At 28.0% G+C, this 25,121-nt stretch overlaps 1 protein-coding gene and 1 long non-coding RNA gene across 6 annotated transcripts in view; one reads left to right on the forward strand and one right to left on the reverse strand.

Moving 5' to 3' along the window:
• The window catches only part of LOC126742520 (RNA-binding protein Musashi homolog Rbp6), a 660,776-nt gene that overhangs the window by 126,898 nt on the left and 508,757 nt on the right, over positions 1–25,121 (reverse strand). The window lies entirely within an intron of this gene.
• Positions 701–24,030, forward strand: LOC126742524 (uncharacterized). Its single transcript, XR_007662589.1, has 3 exons — positions 701–891; positions 968–1,052; positions 23,780–24,030. It is a non-coding gene; the product is annotated as an uncharacterized LOC126742524 (long non-coding RNA).

A 25,121-nucleotide genomic window follows, 5' to 3' on the forward strand; every position in this document is an offset into this window, starting at 1 on the left:
TATTATTAATAAGCATAATAAGCCAGCCATGATATATGGTATCAAACGCTTTGGACAAATTAGGAATTATAAGTGCCGTGGAGTCACTACTTTTTAATATAGAAATTATCTTCTGCGTAACATTTAGTAAGATAGACGTCATGCTATGTTGTTTTCTAAAAGTCATAAATTTATTGCTGTATAAATTATTCCAAGACTAGAGATGACTGCGATAATTTAAATTGGTCTAATATCGTGGAAATTACTGATTTTAGAAAAAGGTGTTAATAACATATCTGGGATATACCTAGTTTCTAGTCAACAGTTTATAATATGTGAAGAATATAGTGTTGCATCATTAACACCGATGTTGACTCACAACCAAGTGCTTTTGATTTTAAATGCAACACTATTTTAGAAGTTTCCTTAACTGTGGCTAAACTAAATAAAAAATTTAGGTGATGCTTAAGCTCGTTCTTAAGCAACTATAATAGAACGATCTTTTAGACTAAGAATAATAAAAGTTCTTCATAACTGTTTAGTATCTCTAGTAATAATAAAAAAGACCAGAAAATTACGCATCTGTCATAAAATGCGCATGCCATAGCCAAAGTTTCTACTGTCAGAGAGCAACTACTTAAAAGTAATACAGTATTTCTGGAAGAAAAAAAGAATAACTTAAAGTGCGTTGAAAAATATACTTTTCACTATAAATTCCTTGGATAAAAAATTGAAGTTCATCTTTCGGGACAAAACACTCATGATTTCAAATTTCAGATAGTTGAAATGAGGGTGTCAACCATTTATGTTATGTGTCAACAGTAAAAACGTCTACATTATATTTGATGATTTTTACTTATTACACTTCTTTGCTCTAGCGGTAGTGTTAAGTGCTTCAAGATATCTTTTCAGGTAATTCTAAAAGACAGTTTACTTCATTTAAAATGGTTTACATAATTTTTTAAAATACATAATTGATCTCTTCCAGGCAGTTGAAGCCTCGCCAGGAATTTGGAATAATGTTATGATTTTTCAAGACACTTGGAATCTTCATTCACGAGGTTGTAATAGAGGTATACTTTGTCCAGACAATGGAAGTTATCGTATGCATTCGGATGCATTAAGATAAAGCTTAAAATCTATTTATTTATCTCATTTAAGCAGTTCTTTGAGTCTTAACCAATTACTGAGATTTTGGATAATATGTGTGACATACATCTCTAATATATCTAATGCATAGTAACATAATTGATGGAAAAAACATTATATTTACGTTAAAATGACATATATTACCGATAATAACTGGTTAAAAAATTTCTTTTTTCATAAAATATGCATAACTTATACGGATATGACAAGCCAATCTTTAAATAATATTTTTTTTAAGTATTTCAAAAGTAGTTGATCATATCTGCGTCGACCGAAAAAAACCACCCCAAATATCATTACCGAAACTTCGCGTTAACCTCTAAAGACTTTGCGGGTAACTTTTAAATGCCATAATAAACTCTCCGTCACAGCTTATAGCCAAAATGCGTGTCTCGGGTTAATTAAATAAATTAGAGTAGATTATTATTACTGGCACATTTCCACAAAACAGAATTTATTACTAGGCCAAATATTTTGAACCCCTCTAAGATAACTCCGGCGATATCCGTTTCCTTTGGTGTTTCGGTTAATTGAGTAGGGACGAGCCGAGGGTGGATTTTAAATAAATGAAGACAACGATTTTAGCCCCAAAGTTAGAAACGAATCTATCTAATTTCATGAATTATGTAAGAGCACGCCGATATGCTGCGAAAAAGTGAAAAATTACGATGACTGTCCTCGTTTTTTTTTCCGTTTTTACTGTCAGAGATGTTTGTTCTGGATTAATGGTGTAAATATTTCTTGGAAAGTTATAGATATGTTTGTGTCACCCCCCTTTTAGTTTTTTTTTATAAAAAAAGGCTCTAGGTAATATTTTATTATGTCATAGAATGTTTACCGTGAAGATCTGTACTGGGAAGTTAGTACATATTAGTTTCGATTCAAATATTTCAGGGAGTTCCATATAAAATAACGAAAAAAATATCTTAATAAGTTTTTTTAATTAATTGAGTTTTTTTTAATAAAAAAGAATAAAGTGAAAAGATACAAAGAAATTATAATAGAAAGAATATATATAAATTCTTCTTTGTTATATATAAATATATAAGAAAAAATAATAAATTCTTAAAAAAATTATTTGCTACAAAAAAAAACTTCAGTACTTTAGCTGCCTGGAAGATAAAAAGATAAAAATCTTCCTCTAAAACATAGAAAGTAAACGTAAAGTACCTGGAAAAATTTAAAAAAAAATAGAATGCAGATGAATGAAAATTTAGTTGGTAACTTTTTTTTTTAAAAATATATGACAAACATATTAGAACATATTCACCTGGTAAGAAAATTGTCGTATTCATTTAAGCTATGCATTTCTTAATTCGCATTTTAGTAAACCGGTTTTTAAACAGGATATTAAGGACAAAAAGTAAAAAGAGAAAAATAAAAGAAAATCGTTATGAATAATGTGAGGTCTTCATCTTGACCCATAATAATATTTTTAAATAAAAATTAGAAAATTAAATTAAAACAAACCATTAAATTCATAACGCCGCTTAAAGGGAAATTAACTGGAAAATAGTAAGTAAAAAATAAACAAGTTAAAACAGTAATTATTAAATAAAAATTAAGGAATTGGTATATACAATTGCTATTAAAATTATGCGTTCATTCGGCGATTTATTATTTAAATTTGCATTTCAGTAAAGTAATTTTTTTTTTAATTAGACCTAAATATTTTTGTTTTTTTTAAATGCTAAAGGAAAAAAGCAAATTAAAACAAATAATACCGAATTAAAAAGACAAACCATATCAAAGAAAATCTTTTGTACTCAATATGAGTTTAAGCAATTTGCATTTTAAAGATTTCTCCTAAATAAGGTAAAACTTGTATGTATTTTTTTTCATTATTGCTCTAATATTTTTTTTAAAATAAAAATGAAAAAATTTAAATAAAATAAATAATTCGATCTATAACAGTGGCGTTGTTATCAGAGTTAAGTGAAAATAATGAATTTATTATAATTCGTGTCGATTTAAGTTATGCATTCTTATTTAATATTTTAATTTGCATTTAAGTAAAATATATTTTTTTAAAGGTTAGACTTAAGTATTTTAGATTTTTTTTTATTCGCACAAAATAAAAAAATACAAAATTAAAAAGGCGAGAGTAACGAATAAAGATTATTTGCTAAAAAAAGGACACACACATTTGCACTTTTAGAGAAAAAAAGCCCAAGAGTAGAATTACTCAATCGTTTTTTTTTGTATATGTTTTTTTTAATTAAATATACAGATTTATTGTTTTTTTTGCAAAAAAATTATATATAATTTGAGATTTTCAAAATTCCTAATTTTAGATATTGATTTTGTTGAGATGATTAATTTTTGTCCATAAAATTCACAAGTTTATTTGTAATTTTATACGGATACTTTCATTGCTTGGAATTAGGAATTTGGTACCTAAGCATCAGATAAAATCTCAATTTTTCATTTTTATTCATTTGTATCATATAAATATTTGCTGGGTGTAAATTAAAGAAAAAACTAAAAAAAAAATTTCTTGAAAAAAATATAGTGATTTTATATAAATAATTTAAATTAAATGCATTGCTTAAGTAAACCTAATTTTGTTAAAGTTTACTTTTTGGGTTGTTGATGGAGATTATGTGGTAAAGTGTAGTATAGTTTAACTGGAAGTTTATTTTGAATTAATTGTATATATTAAAAAAAACCGATGCATAACTTGAACGTATACGTTTATTTTATACTGCTTTAATTGATGATATAAAGCAAAGAAATTACCAAAAATTAGACTTAATTAATATTGATAAGCTTGCTAAAAAGTAAATATATAACTAAATACATTCTTTTTATTATATAAGTATAGTTTGCAGGTATTAAATAATCATTTTGATTTCTTATTTTTTTTTTAAACAAAAGTCAAAAATTTTTTGATTTTTTAAGAAAAAATTCTCTTAATACTTCTTTAAACTTTTATATATTTTTAATATTTAATTTATTATCTATAGTATATACTATGTTACCTAATCAAGTCATAAATCTCAATACACTCCTATGCTGGAAAATAATAAGCATTTGCCATTGGCGTAAATTAAAAAATTCAACCTGTTCTATATATAAATCTTCTTGCTTTTTTAACACGTAAGAAAAATATGCTAAGAAAAAAAAATAAAAATTGCGAAAAATCAAAATTTTCCCTTGTCTTTTCTGGTCTCTTTTGTCGTAAAGCTAAAAAAGTTACCTCGAATTATTTATTTTATTTAAATATGACCCAACTTTTTTACATCTTCTCTACTCTTTTTATTTATTAAAAAAACAAGAGAAAAAAACTATTTTATTTTAATAAATGATTTTATTTAAAAATATGTTCTTTTGTGGATTTTTCTGCTAATTTTCAACAAAACTATTAAACATAAAAACAAAAAAAATCTCTAATCCCTTGACAACCCTTTAAAACGACTTAAGGATTTTATCTTTTTGGACCCCGATATTTTCAACGTTACATTTTTAAGTAAGCCCGACCCGATGAATATGGCGACACATGTGGCTACTTAAAAAGAAACTTTCCGGATTTGCGGGTAAATTTGTAACTCGCACTCGTCGGATTTAAAACTGTTTTTAAAACTGCCTTTTCTAAGCTACTTTAACTTTAGTTTGTTTGCCGCGGAAATCCCCCTGTTGTAGAACCAAAGTTTCTCTTAATTTGCATTATGTAAATCGTAGTGATGGTTATGTATTTCCGCAGTTGTTCGGGCGGTAAGATCCGACCGTAAATTATACTAATCGACTTTTATACTATATGCCTTTTCTAGAATAAAACCCTTAAAAATTAAACAAGCATTTTCCCTCTTATAAAGTAAAAGGTTAAATCTTAATCAAGTCTCAAGGCATCCCTGAAATTTGTCTGAAAATCGTTCAAAAGTATCTCCGAGGAGTTTTAATTATTTAAAACGTCTGCCCATTATAATGCAGAAGGAAACAATTTCAACTGTCTAAAATATTCCTTAATTCCCCTTAATTATGTAAAGATTAATTTTCGGTTAATATTTATTCATTTCTTATCTTCCTCTAATCTCTTTTGGTTTAGTTGGAATAAATGCGAACGGAGTAGAAGATTTATGAGTTTTTAGATTAATTATAAGTCTATTACTTACTTTTATCTTTTGTTTTTCTCAATTGCTCATTTTCGTTTAAATAAAATTATAAAGTACGAAAAAAAATTAATCAACTCCATTTAAGTTATGCATACATGAATTTATATAAAATATTACATATCTCTTACTGTTTCACTTTAATTAGGAAATTCATTAATATTTTTATTTGGTTTTTCTTAAATTTAAAGTGAAATTATTTATTTAATAGAAATGTAACTAAAACTAATTGGATTATAAAAAAAGTATAATATAATGAAAACTGCAAACCAAATTTAATAATATTGTACACAAAAATCTAATCTTGTATCTAAAAATTATTATTTTTTTATTATAGTTTAGTTAATCTTTACAGTAAATTTTAATAAATATTTAACAAAATCTTCGACAAATTAAATTGCTTTATTTTATAAAAACCTCACGAAAAATCGTCTTTTTAAGCTATGCATCTTTAAAAGATTATTGAAATATTAGGATTAGGTAAATAAAATAGCCAACTCTATAGATATTATTATTATAAGAAATATATAATATTTTAAAGAAATATTTAAAAAATAAGTTGTTAAAAATTATTTAAAAAAAGCAACAATTTATTGACCTTTAATTACTATATTCTGCAATAATCTTATTAATCCAAAAAAAAATTAAATACTTTCAAACTATTTTAACCAAACATAAGTTTACCTAATAAAAATAATTTACCTAATTATATATTTATTTTTTAGCAAATTTATTAATATTAAAGGTTTTTCTTATGCAAAATATATATTTTTTAAGTAGAATATGTTAGAAAAATTTATGGTAAATAATACTGCTTTATATTATCAGTTAAAGCAGGATAAAATATCGTTATGCCTTGTTTTTTCAATAGATATAAAAAGTGTATTCCAGTCAAATTATACTATATTTTAACTTAAATAATTAAATCTCCAATAATCCAAAAAAAAACTTTAACAAAATTGTATTTGTATTATGCATTTATTTTTTAATATATATATAAAATATTTCTACTGTTTTAATGCAAGTTTACTTACAATAAAGTTCTGAATAAATTATATGAACTTTTGTAGTAAATTCTACAAAAACCTTTCAAAAAACTTAGATATAACAGAATCATATCGACCTAATTATTTATTTTAGTGTTAAATATTCTTTTATAAAACAGTGGTAACACATTATTTTTTTAATAAATATATAAAGTGTATTCACCCAAAAAAACGAAATACAACAGATTCGTATCCACTTAAGTTATGCTTCAATGTGTCGATATTTACGCCTGGTTGCGTTGAAGCTAAGCACTATTTGACTTTCCACTGAGGCTAACTTTAAAATTTGACATCTAGTTACTTTTCCAGATTATTTTGTGTTTCAAGTTCCAAGAGCTCTTTAAATACTTTTGATTAATTTATATTTAGGCCAGGATTTTAGATTTTCTGTTCTCCCTTCCTACTTCATCAGTCCCTTAAGAATACAATAGTTTACAAAATCAATATTTTCAAATTTGAGACTTGAAAGGCTGTAATAAGCCAGGTAGCATTGCTGCTTAGCACCATTTGATTTTCGATTAAGAGAACCTTTGAAATTTAACTTCTATTCACCTTTCCAGCCTGTGTTGTTTTCCCAATTCTCTGGAAAGCCTCTTTGAATATCTTACATTACATTACTGTCAGGCCAGCATTCTAGTCTTTCTCTATTTCTTTCCCACTTAGTCCCTTAATGCATCAATAGTTTGGCTTTAACTTATTATAACAAAAATTATAATATATTTATTTACCCTAGTAAAAATCATAACAAGGAACTTAAAAATAAGAAAAAATCATGAGATTTCCTGTTTTCACCCTTCTTAGACCTGAATAACCGTTAAAAATTATGCTAGTCTTATGTATTAAACTAAATACGTTCAAAAATTAAAACTCACAATATTGAGTAGAAATGCTGTATAGGCAAGAAAAAGATTTAAAAAATTTTATCTATAGAAGCAAAACTATCATAAACAGGTATAATGAACCAGAACGCATGAGACCTAAGCATAATTAAGGTTTCCTTTAAGACAACCCTTAAAATTTTATTTTAATTGACATTTCCAGACTAACTTGATTTCCAAATTCTCTGGAAAAGCAGTTTATTAACCTTTGATCAAATTCTAGGTTAGCTACGACTTAGATTTTCCTTTTTCCTTCTTATTTTAATGATTACGTGATCTGTCTGAATTCCTAGTGACACTTGATATTTAGCCAACTCTAATTGAATAACATACGTTCAAATGATTTTGACATAGGAACCAAAATTTTATTAATATATTTCCTATATAACCCTTCCTTGCCAAACTTCCTTCTTTCGCATTACTTTGGGCAAAATATATTTAAAGTTTTAATGTCTATGATTTTAACATTAAAATTATTTAGGAAGGTCCTAATCAGGGAAATAGAATTAGATGTAAACACTATTTAACTATCCACTAAAATCGCTTATAAAAGTTGTCGTCTATTCACGTTCCATAATATTCTGTTTTCCAAATTCTCTGGAAAGGCTTATCAAATTCCTCTGATTAAAGCTTAATCGGGCTAGCACTTTTGAGAATTATTCTTTATGGGAAATAAACAAACCATTACAAACTTTTGAAATATCATCATATACATTCTTTAGTTTGATTTCACAAAATCCAAATTACCGAAATAAAAATTAATAAAAGTTTTATTTACCAGAATTGCATCCATTTAAGTTATGCATCCATAAAATTGTATACTGCTTTAACCAATTTTAGCTGTTATACCCCATAGACAAATATGTCACGCTAAAGCAGGAATAGTTAGAGACAAACGAGTGAGCAGTTAATTCAATTGAGGCTCCCCCTTAACGCATCACGTCTTTGCTCTCCGAAGTTGTAGACAGACCCTAAGGTTATTTATAATAACTGCTGATGTTATACGTATACTGTTTTAATCCACCCTTGTTTTTAGGGGGGAGGTCGTCACCCTCTGGCCATATCAACTTTATGGAGAGATAAGATAAGATTTGTAGGGCCATGAATTCTTTTTACTGGAGGTTTTGTTTATCGTTGATCGAGGCTTTTAGAGTGGAAAGATTTATTAGTAAATAACATGGAAGAATTTAGTAGTAATAGTAGTAGGTTGGTTGGGTCTTAATAACTAAATGATGGATGGGTGTTTAGTTTGTAGGCCAATTTCATTAACGAAATTTTGCAAAATGTGACGATGTTAAAGAAAATTATAAACCGTATGCATTTAAGTTATGCATTTATATTAAATACTAGGCTATAAGCTCATAAAGCTTTTGAACCCGAGTAGATGAAGGTGAATCAAATAGGATGAGCTATAAAAGAGGGGCTCGGGTGCATTTATCCACACGTCTATAAAAAGAGATAATCAAAATTGTTCATCGGGGGGAAAACGCAAGGAAACCAAAACTCCCGCATTCGAGAGGAGGGAGTTAGCCTAGGCAGCGACCCGTATTCCAACTTCGCCGGGTGTTATTTAGGGCTTACGGGATTTCGAGGGTTTGTGACCCGCTAAATTCGTATTCTAAACTGGCTTTTAATCCACCCTCTTAGCTGTAGACGTCCCCGGCTAAAATTTAGCGTCCTCGTTTTGCCGTGGGATGCCATCACTTTTAATTTTTCTCGTTATTAGCAAAAACTTGGCGCCAACGAATCATAATGCTACGAAAATAAATAAACCAAAACCAATTCGATTAATCTGTTGTGAAAGAGAAAACGACATAACCTTTAATGCTGCCTCATACAATGAATAACAACCTCTTTTCCAGGCAACTGAAGAGAAAACCTTTATATTTCTTACAGGCAGCCAATAATATCAATTATTTTGGAATTTTTAAAAAAGGAACTTGTCAATGCCTGCAGTAATTGGAACTATCACTATTGAAATACTTAAGTTATTATCTTGTTAAAATCCAGAAAAAATACATTAAAGAAACTAGGAGTCATAACCTGGCTCTCTTGCTAAGCGTCTGTAAGAAACGTTTTTAAACGTATTTTAAACAACTAAAAGATATTTTTGTGTCTTTTACACAACTAATTTATTTTTCCTTTAACTGCCTGCAAATTGCATTCAAAATCCCTAATTCTTTAAGAGATTTTTTCAGGAAAAGTCATTGTCTGCCTGGAAAAAATATTACATAATGTCAGTACAAATAATTCATTTCTTCTTCGGCTGTCTATAACAAAAATTACATGTTTTTCTAAATGGCTTTTTTCGACGATTTTTGACTTATTTCCCTTGTTTATTGAAATGACCACTTTTATCGCATAACATTTTGACAAACGTTCATTCTTCATGTCAAACATTTTTTGTTTAATTTTTTCTGCAATTCTATGGGATCAAAATCATGACTGATATCGAGACTCTCATTGTTAAAGAAACCTTTAAATTTGCTGCACATTATATTTATAATAAGCACTGATATTATACGTATACTATTTTAATTCACCCTTTGTTTTTATGTATGTGGTCGTCACCCTTAAGCCACATTAATTTTATATAGAGACAAGGTAAGATTTATAGAGCGATAAATACGAAATTGAGGCTCTAATTGATGAGGAAACCATTGGAATTTGCTCTAGAATGTGTTCTTAAATTTTGAATAAGAAAAATCCGAGACTCAGATTTTTAATAATGACTTATTGGACCAATCTACTGAAAACTAGCACAGCCTGAAAAAATAAAATAACAAGGGAGAGGATTGTTAGTAGGTCTATTACTCAAAGAGGAAAAATAACATTTTATTAAATGTTTGAAAAAATAAGTCCATCCACTCTTTTCCTGAGAAAACATATATTAAAAAAAAATCAGAATCGTACTGTAAACCTTAAATAACCTTAAAAACTTAACCTAATAACAATTTCTCCAAACCTAACTACCTGCATGTGAAAAATCATAAATAAATACAGTTCATACAAGATAAATGTCCCGGTCTTTAAAAAGGGAGGTAGAAATGAGGTCAGTAACCATAAACCCATTTATTTAATATACTGTACTCTTTATTGCTTTAATCTCTAAAATATTTGAAAAATGGTTAGCAGTAAGACTTAGTACATTTTTTTTGAGTCAAACAATTTGTTCTCTGAATAAACTAGAGTAACTTTCCGCAAAAATATAAACACATCTTTGGGAATACTGAATTTAATATTAAAACTGCATGAGACAGCATGAAAACATGGTTTAAGTAACAGTTACCTAGATCGCTGGATTAGAAGGGGTAGTGTTCTCATGACCACCTAAATCTCCCGATCTAACTGTCTTAGACTATTCCTTAAGGGGACGAAAAGTCGGTTTTTTGCTAAAATTTTTGATCTTGTTTTTTGGCTAAAGCCCGTTGGCCTTTAAATATGCTTCAATTTTTTTATGATTAAAATCCTGTCCTTATAATAGATTTACAAATTTTGCTATTTTTACATAGTTTGATGCCTTCATAAACTACGAAGAGAGGTTCCAAATAAACAAAGGAAACCCAATAATTATACAGACATACTCGTATTCATCGTCAAATATTTTTATTTCGGTAATAACTCGAAAACTAAAAAAGATACCCGACTTTGTTTTTTATGTTTTTTTTAGAAAATTTAATTTACTTTGGGATTCTACTATCAAAATAATACCACGCTGTATAGGTTTTTAAGGAAAAATCAAAGTAACACTTTTTAATTTAAATGACGTATTTTACCAAATTTGCTAAAAACTTTTCCGTACTACTGAAAACATTATTTAAAGGTACTTTCATTTCACATTTAATCAAGCCCCAACTAAACAAAATCTGATAAGTCTTTTAAAAGTTATAGCGATTTAAACAATTATACTTTTACTATTTTCCCCTCCTTTATGAAGGTCGGTAGGTCATTTCAAGCTTTCTAATTATGTTAAAAAAAGGTACCTTAGGCTGACATTTTCTAAAGAAAATTAGGATTGAATTATTGATATTTTAATTACGCTTCCTAGGGTCCAAACATAAAAATAATTGCCAGCATTTTCTGTCGTCCACTTTTATATTGTCAAAATAAAATTCGAATGAGGTGAGACTGATGAGAGTTCCCGAAATATGCTCGCTCGGTGAAACACCCTGTGTATTGTGCGGTGATAAAACTCACTAAATAAAAAGTGCATTTTGCACCCGAAGTCTTAAACTCGCGCCAGGCAGAGCAGTTAAATCAAAAACAAAATGTAGCGATAATAAAAGCCATTGTACAGAACGAACGCCCCTTGGTGGCGTAATATTCCGGACCGTACAAGTCTTGTTGCTCCGGCTCTGTAAAACACATGTGCCCGAGTTGGGCAATTTATTTTATTTTTACCTTGTGTACGGCGGGAGTAAAAGAAATTTATTTTGTTTCCGCATGAGATACCGTGTCAGCAGTGTGGCTATAAACTTGGTAGATTGTCTCTCGAGGTTAGTTTGTATAAAATTTTAAAGTAATACACTTTTCTGGAATGCTGCGGCGATTGTGTGTGTCTGTGTTTCTTTTGAGGCTAGAGAAGGACATCATAGAGGATAATTTAAATAAAATAGATCTTATCTCATAGAGACGCCTAAAGATAGCGCCTAAGCTATATGACATAGAGCAAAGTTGTATGGATATCAATCACTTCATCTTACACATCTCATTAGTCACACCTCTATCGTACTTTCTTATTCTATTTGTTGCCTTAGGCAATATTTTAAGATGTACTGAATACACTTTGAATCGATTGCCAGAAGGCAAGGATCATAGTCCTGACCTGGAAGCAACCGTTTTTGAAATATTTGATTTTAAAATAATCGATGGATGTATTTAAAAAAAAAAACGAAATTGTGTAAAATAACTTTTTTCAATCAAAATAAAATATTCTTAATTAAAATGGACTAAAACAACACTAAATAAAAACGGGGTGAAGAATCAAAATACATGTTAGAAATGTCCACCTACTGTCTGTCTTTCAAAGTCTTAAAAGACACTATTTTTTGATTCCAGGCAGTTAAATTGTCTCATTTACGTGAAATTCCAGAATTTTTATTTTCAAATTCCAGGATGTGGGTTCAAAGGCCTGAGATTCCTAATTTGTGATTTTGTTGGATATTTCAGGTAGCTGTGATAATTTCCAGACTGCCAACTGCCTTAAATTCTTAATCTATGTTGATGAACTGTCTCAATTGCCTGGAATTTTAGTTTTTTTTATTTTTAATTTCAGGCATTATACCCACTTCATAAAATATATGATTAATAAAGATCTTAAACTCTGGTGTAATGTCGATCTTTTACAACAATTTTTTAAAAATTTCTCCAAGACTAGTACTTGAATCAAGTTATTATCAACGCTAATATCGACCTAAAAGTATTATCAGGATCTTGTTCGAATATTTTAACTCGTGCATCTTACCTAATAGGTGTGTCAATAACTCACTTTACATTAAGAAAAAAGTCCTTTTTGTTCAACAGTAAAAGGATTTTTTAATTAAATTTAATTTTCACAGTATTGACAAATATAAAGGACACAGATTTTGACCAATTTTAGTTATTACTGTTTTAAAGGTTTTTATTGTGCTTTGCTATATATTTAAATAATTTATATATATATTTTAATTTTATTGACTTATTTATTTTTTTATGTCTTTATTATAATCTGTCTGGTTTTTCTATGCTTTATGATTTTGTGCTACACATTCTATCTTCTTATTTTAGGTACAGTTGAGTTGATATTTTCCTATTTTATAATTAAAATGGGCCTTACTTTTTAAAAACAAAAGGCATCTAATATTATTTGTAGTCCATTCTTCCGCTTTAATATTTTATTTGTTAAGTACGCTGCATATTTATTAAAAGACTAAGAATACAAGCAATTTAATGTGAAATTGTTAAATGGATATAGACGTTCTCGTAAACTAAAATCTTAAAGAAATAGTAATATTTTTATATACTAATATTTAATATAATAATATTTAAAAAATTAATAGCCTATTCTTGTAATAGAAAACAGCTATTAGGCAACGTTTCATACAAAATATAAAAAAATTAAACGTGTCCATTTAAATTATGCATGAAGAATAAATATCAGATCGCTCCTTAAATTCACGAAAATTGTAGTATTATGATAAGATATTTCCATACTAGAGAACTGACTTAAGTATTTTTATATACTTACATAACCTATAGTTAACTTTGATCTTGGTACGTACCTGAAAACCAAAGAAAAAACATTAATACCACCTCCATAAGATATATTAAATTGGGCTTAAAATTATTACTCGCCTTTATATACTCTGACAGTGCATAAATCCCCGTTTAATTACAAAATCGCACCTTAGACATAAATAATGGGATCTATCCATTATTATAATAATTCTCTTTCTAGCAACGTAACTGATATACCCCCACTTTCGTAGTTTAATTCATTATATTATACTACGTAGCTCTTAACCGAGAGGAAGAACTGTCGTCGAGTGAGAAATTAACCTATTTTGTATTTTGCACGATTAATCCGATATTATTAAACCGTCCCTGCTTTTAAATCCGGCCCTGACGTCGCTTAGCTAACTAATGATCTAGCTAAACGGAGCTTTACATTAAACCTATATTATCTCCTCCGAAAGTGGAATTTAAAGTGGCTTTAGGGTCGACTTTTGGGTGTACCAAAGTCATGTAACTCAAAAGAGAAATAATTTACAAGACATTTTAGAAAATTCCCTTCCAAACAATAGAATTTTCAAGAAACTTTTTAATTTCACATTCATTTTTCACAGCGATTCGCCAGCTTCCTGACTGACTAATTCTCTCCCAACAGGTGCAAAAAACCCCATTTTCCTTCCGGCAAAATCCATCAGTTCCACAGAAAACTTGCAAAAATCCATTAGGAGTGTATCACTTCCGGGGGCATAACAAGCTCGCCTAAGCTATATAAAAAAACAGTCCAGACACCAGGGGCGGAGGAGGGTAGGCGAAAGATTGATAAATTGCCCCACCAGCTAGTTACATCGCAACAAACTATTTTTAATGTTTATTAATTAATCAGACTCGCTGAAGGATCCCGTCATTTATCAAACGCTCATAAAAGCTGTTTTTCATTAACAATCGCGAGCGGCGGTGGCAAAGTGATGCCTTACGCTTCCATCTTTCAATATTTTTGTGATATGATGTGTCAGGGATAAAGAGCTTTTTATTTAGATATATTTTTTATTAAAAGGTTTATGTCAGCTTTATAAAATACACATGAATGCAATTGAATCATTATGCAGGGCATTATTTTTAAGCAGTAAATGACAAAAATATCCAATCAAGTTATGCTTTGATTTATCATAATAATAAGCAATTGTGAGTCTGTCTAAATTAAAAAAAATAATATAAAATATTTAAGGACAAATAAACCCAATAATTATGTATTTCTTTAATGTTTAAAACAAAACGTCGATTTAAATTTATCACACAATAAAGTTGTGCATAATTTTATCTTTATATATGTGAATATATAATTCTCAACCCTTAATTTAAATATAAAATTCTAAATACAAAATGACCATTCCTAACCCAGTAATTTAGAAGAACATATTAATCTACAGACTAAACATTTAAAGTCCATTTATATCATACATTATTTATTTTAAACGCTACATTATAAAAGTGGGTATCGACTTTTGAATTCTCTATAGTAATATCATCGTAGTATCCGACGTGTATTTTTAAATAAATTATTGAATTTATTGCGGCAAAATGGGCGCCCGATGATTCGAAAATAATTTAAATAAATTGTTTATATTTTTCAATTTCTTCGTTTGTATTATGGGGCTGTTTTTAATTAACATGCTTGTTTTATTAAATTTATATGATTAATAATTTGTTATGATAATATAATAATTTCGTTTTAATAAAATGCATTAATTTATTGTTTTACAGTAAAGCTTTCATTTAAAGTTTTTAAGGGGTTTGTCGGTCATTTTATTTCTAATTTATAAATGTATTTTTTGCAACAAAAAATGTATATATTTTAATAAATTTATGCATAACTTAAATGGCTACGATTATGATAATATATAAAAGGTTCTAGCTTAATCCTTGCATAACCTAAAAGCACACGATTGCCATTTTATATTTAAAGAACATACAACTTCCGAAATTATTAATTGTTAAAAGTAATGAAGCTTAAATAAAGTTTTCTGTTACATAGCCTACATATTTTTTTCCACTAAGTTTACCGACATTACAAGATTAATAAGTTCAATCGACTACTAGTGTAAACTGGACTATTCAACCCTAATTTCCCCTTCGAGCGACTTGTGTATCTTACCGACTATTCTACTCGGTAAATAGATTGGCTTCAATAAAACGAATAGCACCAATGTGGGCCGAAGTTCAACTTGGAGTTGCCCGAGTGGTTTAACTAATAAATAGGTTTCGATTGTAAGCCGTAATGCGCATTCCGACTCAGTTCCAAACTTAGCCCGTCGATATGATAATAATTCCGCAAGTTCCTGGGGTCAGAAATTGTATAGTACGATATTTCATTACGGGAAGGTTTAGTCGAAATAAATAACTTAAACCTTCGAAGAATTTATACGAATTATTCTTTTATTTATATTTTATAAGGCCCTTTCAAACAAAAATTTAAATATTACTATATTTACCCTATAAGTCATGCATAAGCAATGCTACAACAGCTTTAATTCCTAGATATTGGAAAGATACTAGTAGATATTAGGCAAAATTATGACCATAAACCTATCAAAGCAAAATATTATTATGCTTCAATAAATGTAAAATGATACTTTGAAGTTTAAATTATTCAGAGTGAATGATTACTTTAATTCTAAAAAAATACATGTGAGTTAAAGATATAGAAATTTAATTTATAATAAAATGGCAATTACACCTATTTAAATTATGCCACATTTTTCCTAAAAGCTATTTTTTTAAAGCTGATTTTTAAGTAAATTTTAGTTCGACTAGCCTTGACTCAGATCAGTTTAATGTTCCCAATAAAACCACAGACGTCTTAGGTTATATAGGAAACATTTCAAAAGTACATTTAATAAAACCCTAAATGTTGATATTTTAATGATGATTAATTTGTCTTTAAAATATCCAGAGACTGGTAAAATTATACTTTTGTAATAAACTAATTTAGTTTATATGGAAAGTGTCTGAAATATTTGTCTCTGAATAACTCTCAAATTAGTTTGCCAACATTTACCAATTGGAAATAGGAACTACTAACATTTTACCTAGTTTTGCAGAAGTATCAATTTGAAAATAAATAAAATTATCCTATTTTAAATAATTAAATTGTAATCATAACCATTTAAGTTATGCATGAAATACATAAGATTTTAATTGTTTTTGATTTTACGGTTTTTTTTATGTAGTATATCTATCTATACTTAAATAATGACCTACACAGTAAATAAAATATCTACTGTCTTAAGAAAAACATTAAATTTTGTATTTTTTAATTATTAAAAGTTGAATTTACACATATCATTTTAATACAGAAGATATTGAAATAACACCTGTAATGGATAATTTTCATTAAAATATTCCTAGTTCTTATTGCTATTTTTATCTGGATAATAATTTCTTCTTACTCAATATTGACCTAAATATTAAGGAGATATCGAAAATCCTAGAGAACTACAATTAGTACTAACTTAAATAGAAATCTTGGGCATTACAGATAATATTACAAAAATCACATTACAAAAATAATTGGTAATTTTAAATTTGAATCATTTTTAAAATTTTAGGAAAAAGTTTATATATTTTAATCTATGTTACATATCGTATTACCCTACCAATTTAGTATGTAGAATATTTAGATTATTTATTATGAAACAACTTTCACTCATCCAGATATATTATGTAGTATTAACGCTATCGCCCACTTCTTCAGAAATATCAAATTTAAAAAATTAAAAAAAAAATTGATTTTTAACTAATAAAATCGGAACCACTTCTATATAAAAGATGCCTAAATTAATCAAAAAATTTATTATTTTTGAAACAGAATACTTAATAAAATTAATATATATATTTTTTTAAATATGATTTATCCCGTTTTTATTATATCATGTGAGTGTTTAATCATTATTAAGCTATAAATTTTATGTTTATTTATTTTATATTTAGTATAAATCCTAGGGTCGTAAAACTTGTAATTTTAAGCTCTAAAGAGCTCTGAATAAATACATTTCTAAATAGAATTATATTACTAAAGAATTTTTCTAAAATTCCAATTCGATACAAATGACAACAATTTAATTTCTAAATTAAAAATATTATCCATATCTAACTAAGTTATGCAGAAGTTATGTCAAAATATCTGACTTTTGAAAATCCTGATTGAAATTAAAATGGTCTTTTTTCTAAATGGAATTAAGTATTCATATTCATTTAAGTTATGCATTATTTTGTTTTTTTTATAAAAGACTGACTATTATATTTCTTAGTTTTTTTGCCAAAAGGATATTTGTAATTAATTTCATCAATTTTTTTAGCTTCATTTGTAAATAGTTAAAGAATTTTAATCACTTTATAGAATCTCTCAGATCTTATAATGAAAATGTAACAAATATTAATTTTTTAGACAAAACATTTATATATTTGTTCTTATTTGACATATCGTATTTCTTTACTGATGACTATTACTCATCCAGATATATATAAAATTTTCTACTAGAACATTTAACATTTTCGTTAGCAACATTAAAATGGCAACCACATCTATATAAATTATGCCTAAATTAATTAAGATATTTATCGTTTTCTAAAAGCAAAACTCAATACCATTAATATTTTCTTGATGAGTTATCAAATTTATTCCTTTTAATAATTTTTATTTATCTCCAAACGGTTTGAAGATGTTTAGAAGTCTGATCGAATCCAATCTAGAAAAATCATATTCTTCATTTGCTGATATTCTGTTTGCATTTATTTTTACCTGCCTTTTAGCTTTTATACGACAAATAAACACTTTCCAGCTAAAAATCCTCAATACCTTTACAGAATCCAAAAATAAACGACATACACTCACTACCTCGAATATTATAATATATTTAATGTATCAACCGGGAAAAAAATGAGGGGGAAAAACATTTTACCCTGTTACAAATAAAATCCGACGCTTTGAAGCGGCATTTTCTTAAATCGTCCAAATCCCCGAGCTTGTTAGCATGAGTAGTAACGAAGCGGTAATTTTTCTTGCGTTTGGGCGTACGGCAAAACATCGGGATAACTGGATAACGATCGGCCTTGTTAGAGGCAAAAATTCGAGCGTTTCTCGCTCCGTTCGGTTTCGTTGAGACGACGGTTCAAATGCCGATTCATTATTGCGGGAAATTACCCGATTAAACGAACGGTATAGAATCGAGGATATTATGCGTGACTTTACGTGTATGTTTTACCTTTAAGTGTCCAATTTATATATATATATATATATATATATATATATATATATATATATATATATATATATATATATATATATATGATTTATCAACAATATCCACAAAAGCATCATTGCTGTTATACTCTTTAAATATATAGTGGCAATCGTCTCCCTTTAGGTTATGCATTTATTATTATAAAAAAAATAATTTCTTTTAATTAAAATTTTTTATAAGCTTATTCCAAGATTAGATATAAACCATTTTGGTTCTTCCAATTATTCTTTTAATAAAGTGTTGACTTCTACTGTAGAAATTTAAATAGATCCTACAAAAAAGGTTAGGAGAACCTGAAGGAATAGGTTGAATTTGTAACTATTGTAATATTTTGACTTTTATAAACCAAAATATTCACTGGTATATATAAGAGAAAAATTATTTTGTACAACATTCCTGTAAGCAATATTCCAATTTTGACTCCTATAAAAATTTTAGATTTTAGAGAGCCTTAAAGAGGTTTTTCAAAACTCAATAATTGTTAAATTCTAATAAATACAAGATAGTGACTATTAACTGCAAAAGAAATATTATTTACATTCTGACAGGCATTCCTGTATATAAAATTCCAGTAATTCCAGTAATTCCTCTTTAATATTTTAATAAGAAATTATAAAAGGTTAATAATTTTACTACTTCGGGGCACTCATGTACAAAAATTCTTTTATTTTAACATTAAATCCTCTAATATATTTATGATACATTTTTTTTATATAAAATGACCCTTGAGCTCCTTTGAGTTATACCACAATTAGTCTTAGAATATTTGTTTGTTTAAAAATCCTATTTTAAATAATATAATATTATTGCGCATTATAACTTTACGCATGGCTCTAGATAGTACCAATTTGTACAATTATACTTTATTAACTTATTCTAAAATTTCCAAAATAATAAACTAAAGATATTTCTGTAATATTTATTGACAGCTATATCCATTTAAGTTTTGCGATAATTTATGAATATTAAAATTCTTTTAAAAATATTTAATTAATTAAAGTAACCAAATCGCACCATCTACAACACTCATCACATTTTTATTAATTAAAAAAGTCAACAGTGTACTTTCAAGTTATGCAATAATTTGGCGAAATATACTTTTGTACTTGAAAACCCCTGTTTTTTGTAATTTAGTATTTATAATTATTTGGTTAATCAAAATGTTTTTTTCGTTAGTTATATTTCTTTTTTTATATATTTAATTTTTATTTTATAGCTGCTTAATATTAACATTACTTAATTTGATCAATATCACTAAATTTAATTAATATTAAGTATCACACAAGAATTCTTAAAAATACACCACTATTTTTAATATGTCATTACCAAAGTAATTACAGATTTACTAATTTACAGTCTCACTAATTTACAGATTTCATACATTGGATAATGAGTGTATTAAGTATCACGACTCACTTAATTTAAAGTTCACTAAGCTTCTGCAGTTGTAATGTTAATCATAAAAACTAAGAAATAAATATTAGTTAATAATTTAACAGTTTCTCCGATTTTAGTAAAAGAATTTCATAAAAAAAATTAATTTTCTTCCTGTAATAGAAAAGCAATTTAATTAGGATCTATAAAATAACCAGAGCCTTTCCAGAGACCTGTAAATCATCAGTGATTTTCTTAGGTGGTAGGAGAAACGTCCATATTATTTATTCCAATTTGTCACCCACTCATTCATAATACTCCTATATATACCTTAACTATGGTATTTCACGTCACACGCACATAAAAAATATACTCAAACTACGTGCCTTTAAATACTTGATGCATTACAAAATTATTTTTCTCTAAGATAATAGTAGTCCATTCTTTCAGTTGAGTTAATAGATCAATGGGTAACTAAAACTATTTCATTAAATTAAGTGGAGGATGTCCGAATTATACTACTACTACCCATTGATCTAAGATAATCGTTTATTTATGCAACACACTTATCCTATCTCTGTTTGACTACTGCGATGTTCTTTATTCGGATTCACTTACTAAATATTGTGTTGATTTACTACAAAACCTTTGGAACTGCTGTAAGCGCTTTTTACACCCAATTTCCTTTAAAAATCATATTTCTCCTCACCTAAATAATAATATGATCCTGAATATGAAAGCTGACAATTTTAAAAGGTATTTTAAAGGTACGCCTTATAAATTAATTTGTATATTTATTTAATTATATCTATATGCAATTAAAATTATGATTAAAATGTATATGTAAATATATTGGATAGGTATTTAGTTTTAATTTTAGTTATCAATATCTGCAAACGGTTTTTAGTAATCGCGGCGCTATTCTATTTATTAAATATTTGTGAATATGAGCTAAATGTATTTATTATTATTATCAATAATTGTAACGTATATGCTGAATAAATTTAATTTGAATTAATTACATTACTTTATTCACTTAAAGTTTTACCGGAGCATATAATATGTTATACGGGTATCACTGACAACATGATAAACTCCGGCTCTGGCGTTAGAAAATTCATAACGTAATTATAACGAGGAAAACTCGCGGTGAACCCGCATATATACCCAGCGAACGCGTACTTCAACGCTCCTATTCATTAAACTTATTTTAAAAAATGCGGAACAATAAGGGGCTCATTAAATCAACGGTGGTGGTGCCTCTCGTTGAAAAACGTCTGCGTTCGAGCACTTACCTAACGACCAGACTGACTGGCTTTATTTTTCAGTTTTAATTACGCGAATTATGGCGAAATTTTTAACAGTTTGTTCAATCAGTGAATTGCAGCCGCCGTAATTGCAGAGGGGGGTTAATTAATTGATTTTATTTTTGCATTGATGTTTCTTCCTGTTTTAATAATACGTTTATTTCTAAAATTACAAACTTTATATAAAAAATACTTATTCTACTTTAAGTACAGGTATAAGGAAGAAATAAACCATTAGTACCGAAGCTGCTCTATATACAAATATAAAGAAGCTTGTTGGTACTTTTTCTTTAGGGATATATATAGTCCAATTCGGGTTTAAAGGTCAATATCGGGTGTTTCTTGTCAAGTCCGAGAAAATATCCTATGAATGGTATTTCATTTATCACTTATAATTTATTTGTATTTGTCCATATTCAATTATTCTTATTGTCGGTTTTAAAACAACATTAAAAATAAGGACAATCACTACTTGCACAACACATACAATAAGAAAAGACCACATTATTTAAATTCAAATACTCACAGTAGCACATAGGAATCAACAAAAGAACATGGGCATTATCAAACGTTTAATAAAAGTTATCGCTCTGTTATTACAAAAATAATAAGAACAAGCTACAAGTTATTCACCAAATGATGAAATATAGCCGCATCTGTCTATTCAATCCATTGCCTTACATAAACTTTAAATGTTGCTGTAGACATTTTTTCCTCTATGGGTCTTGGTATAATATTATAAAGTTTCGGTGTTAAATATTTGAAATGATGCTGACCAATACTTTTTTTGTTCCTACCAACACGCGCATTTTGAGTAAGCCTATTTCTTGTGGGGTATGTGTGCGATAAAGTTTCAAGAATAATTTTTTTCCTATATATATTCATACTTAAATTAAAATAATAAAGTTTCCTCATGTCCATTATTTTTGTTTTTTTATAAAGTAAATTGGTAGGAAATAGTCGATTAAATATAATTTTTAGTATCCATTTTTAAATGATGGTTAATTGCTGTAAGTGGCAATCCCAGACACCACCCCACCTAATCAATCCATATGTCAAATGAGATTGAACCAATGAATAGTATTTTATATTGAGGTTCTTGATACTTAGGTATTGTTTTAATTAATTAAAAGTTAAAACTAAACCTCTAATTTTATGGGTCAACTGCTTTAATTGTAAATCCCATTTAAGATGTTAGTCGAGAATAATATCCAAATATTTTATGGATGGTGATGCAGGAATTGACAACGATTGACTAATTTCTAAAGCACCTATTTGGGGAAGACTTCTGGTAAGAAGTAAAACTAATATAATTTGTTTTTTGCCCATTATTAATTGAAATTTTGCTATCAATATTCACATGATAATTATGTTCTCAATAAATATATACTACTTTTTGAGCTGTTTTTTTAATAGTTAGGGTCATAAAATGGCCGCTCCTAAGGTTTAAGCCCATAAAATAGCGATATTTTTAAAGTTTTATTTTCGCTCGAACCTTCATTACTCGAACCGTCGCCGTTTCTTGGGGGCCCCCCCAAAAACAAAAGTTGAACATAATTTACCCGAGCTTTGTGGTTGAATTTATAGTACACGAACACCTACCGTTTTTCTTGTTCCTTTTTCGTGGCATACAAGCCAAAAGAATAAAATCCACACCGGAAAAGAAGGAAAATTTATCGATGGTTTAATTTTAAAAAATTCAGGAGATATATGGTGCCGAGTATTTTCGAAGTTTAACCTTCTGGATATTTTAGAAAAAAAATAAAGATCCGGGATTCGTCTTTATTACATATCGATTTATTTAGGACAAACATTTTAACTGATTAATTTAGAAAAAACCGATTATTCCAAAAATGATCCATGCCAGCATCACTGTCAGTCTTTTCTCTTTTATTAGAAGCCTAATCCAGGCCTATAATTAAGTTATTAAGTTTGGATTCAAAAAAATTTTCCATTAATTTCTGTTAATGTTCTGTACAATTTTTATATTTTTTCTTAATCTGTTTTTTAACAAAAAAATTAATTTAGTCTTCGAACTCAAAACGAATACAATTTTAAATTAATAAAAATGATTACTAAAATCAGTCATGCTAAATATGATACGTTTAGCAAATGTTGATGTAATATTTGTGATGACTGTGACAATATTATTTTGGCAGGGCTTCTAGACTTAAAAACAGCATCTAAAACTATTGCTAGACAATTTGAAATAAGAAAACTTGAATTATTCTGAGTTCGGGATAATGTTTTGAACTGGTTTACATCTTTTATCTGTGTAATAGACTCAAGCATGTTAAGCCAATATATACGATTTAAGATCCACACAGTTAAAAACTTTTTATAGCGCTTTAAAATTCGTTTTTATTCAGCATTTTACCAATTTTTGATAACCGTAGTACCTATGTAATATGTGTCTTTTACTTTTAGTCCTCGACCTGATGATGCGATGATATTGTAATCGCGAAACCGGTCGTCATAATAAAAGGAATTTCTGGTGAAATAAGACCTTTATTTTCTACTGTGTTTGCTGGCAAATACCTATAAAAATACATCCCAGAACATGGACACCATTCTCCAAACTATAGTTAAAAACTTATCTGTAGTAATTCCCAGCTTTCTCCAATGAAAAATGTTAAGTGCTAAATTATAATAGTATGTAATATAATTTTTTATAGAAACGATATCCATTATTATTTTCTAAAAATAAGAATTAGGATAAAATATATAAAAACAATTAAACTCTTTTTTACCCATCCCCTGCATCATATCAAATATTTTTTCTTAATTTTTTCATTTATCCATTTATTCTTTTTCTTTTTTGTGGTTTCTTTTAATTCTGGTGGTAGTTTATAAAATTTAGTTTTTCATCGTATGTATGTAAATGGATACTAACCTTTTATTTACGACATCTTTAGGTCCGATTTTGGTTGTTCCTCTGCTGATCAACATGAATATACTTTTTTTCACATTTCTTATCACCTCATATCCTTCGCTTTTTTATTTACTTTATTTACTTTATTCACTCGTCTTGGTAAATCTTGAAGTGTGCTTGCTATCAGTCTTGTATGATTAGCATACCTTAAGTTATTATTGAGTATTCCGTTTATCGTCACTTCCCTTGTTTAAATACTTTCCTCTGAATAAAAAATTGAATAGTGCCGGTGACAAAATACACCCTTGCCTGACTCCCTTTTTCATATTAATTTGTCCTGTGATATGTACTTCTACCCTCAATAACGCTTTTTGATTGTAATATACATTAACAATAATTGTAATGTCTTTTCTGTCTAAACCTTCTGATTTTAAAAATGTCATGAGATGATCATGTTTTTCCCTATCGCAAGCTTTATTGTAGTCTATGAAGCATACGTACAGATCCTGATTTATGTTCATGCATCGTTGTGTAAGAACATTTAATGCGCATAGATCAGTAATTCCAGGCAGTTAACACTTACCTAACTACCTGGAATTCGAAGGGAAATCACGGCTTGGCAGTATCAAACCTATACATTTTTGAATCCCCTTAACTGTCTGGAATTACAAAGAAAATTAATCTTTTATTCCAGGCAATAGATCAATGGTTTAAGTGCCTGGAATTCATGTTTCTACCCCTAAAACTTTTAAGCCTTTCCAAGAAGGTCTTGTAGTTTCGAATTTAAAATCTTACTAGGCCAAATCGATCTTGCAAGCATATTTTTGTTTCTGAAGCCCTTGAATGTGTGAACGTGGCTAATAAGATTTATTATTCCAGGCAGTTGAGCCAGAGATT

This window comes from Anthonomus grandis, chromosome 11 (assembly GCF_022605725.1).
Source record: "Anthonomus grandis grandis chromosome 11, icAntGran1.3, whole genome shotgun sequence".
In the NCBI taxonomy this organism is placed as follows: domain Eukaryota; kingdom Metazoa; phylum Arthropoda; class Insecta; order Coleoptera; family Curculionidae; genus Anthonomus; species Anthonomus grandis.